Raw genomic sequence first — 1,501 nt, forward strand, 5'->3', positions numbered from 1 at the left:
ACCCGGCCCCCCCCCCCCCATAACCATCACCCCAGAACTGCCTTGCTCACACTTAAGAAACCTTACCGCTTTTGTTTTCATGGCAGCCCGGATGGATGCTAGGCAGCTCCCTTGGGCCCAGGAGGGCAGAGCTGGGGCTGCCACCCTCAGACTCGTGCTCAAGGCGGTTGGCTGAGAACAGGGTTGCAGGCTCGGGAGAGCATGATTTCTGTGCTGGTCAGTGTCCAGCACATTGTGACACCACCATTTGTTCGGCGGTATGGAGCAGAGGAGGGCAAGGGGCTTAGATCAACTTTGTGAGAACAAGTGCAGGACTCCCCTGCTCTAAACCCCAAGCCCCGGGGCAGGACTGAAAGCTGCCTACTAGTGATGACAGACTGCCCCAAAGGGCAGGTTTTAAAGCCCCTGCAGCAAAGGCAAACAGCTGCTTTCCTGGCCATGATATGATCATGCACTACGGAGGACTCATCACCCGCTCAGCCTCCTGGTGCAGGGGTGGACACAAGCACCAGCCATCAGAAGCCCATGGGAGCCATGCACCCACACAGACAGGGACGTCCCCTTGCAGCCCTCCGGCTTTGAAGGGAAGCTGAGTCAGATTCGGCGTAAGTGGGGCATAGCGAGGGGATGCCCTCCTCCTCCTGTCTCTGTGGCTCTCTGGGCTGTATTCTAACTCCTTCCTCCACCCCTCACCTCCTGTAGGGCTCTGGTTTTCACTGCAGGCAGGCATATGGACTGGAGGGTGGTTTCCTTTGGCCTCCTCTACGCAGCCCCCCAGCACTGCTTCCTGACTTTAGTAGAGCCCATGCTTAGGCCTTCACCTACACTTCTCCGGTCCCTTGCCCTAGCACCTGAACACCTCCTCCCCACCTCGGCCTGTTACTGTTAGGCAATGAACTACTGAGCCTATGAACTGTTTGCTGGTTAAACCCTGTGGTGCTTGCCCCTGCCAGCCTCCTCCCAAAATTTCCCCCCCTGCACCCCCAACCCCATTCACCTGCTGCTGCTCAGAGATTTGGGTAGAGCCTCCTTACACCAGGCCTCTTCCACCCTCCGCTCCAACCCCACCATGAAGGGGCAGGGACTCCTTACTTTATTGTCACCTATGCTTACGCCTGGCAAATCAAGGGTGAGGGGGCACACACACTTCTCCTGTTTCTCCTTCCTGTCCAGGCCAGCTGGAAGGGGGAAGGCTCTTCACTGGTAAGAGGGCAAGGGGGCTGCTGCTTGCAGGTCAAGTTTAATAGCAAGAAAGTAAGAGGCAGCCTGCGCCAGGAAGATGGCATCCCGTTAAGAGAGTGCAGGGTGACGGACCTTGAAGACTGAGTAGGCAGCTGGAGATTGGAAAAGATGCTACAGCTGCAGTGCTGCCTGCGCCTCTGGAAGAGGTTGAAGGGGGCAGTAATCAGCCAACGAGAGCCGCTAGCTACTGCCATACAAAATACCCTGTGCCTGGGTCTGCTCCACCACCCGCCCTCTAAGCCATGGCCCAGTTAGCTGG

This window comes from Gavialis gangeticus, unplaced genomic scaffold (genome assembly GCF_001723915.1).
Source record: "Gavialis gangeticus isolate Ggan-Ray unplaced genomic scaffold, GavGan_comp1, whole genome shotgun sequence".
Classification (NCBI taxonomy): domain Eukaryota; kingdom Metazoa; phylum Chordata; order Crocodylia; family Gavialidae; genus Gavialis; species Gavialis gangeticus.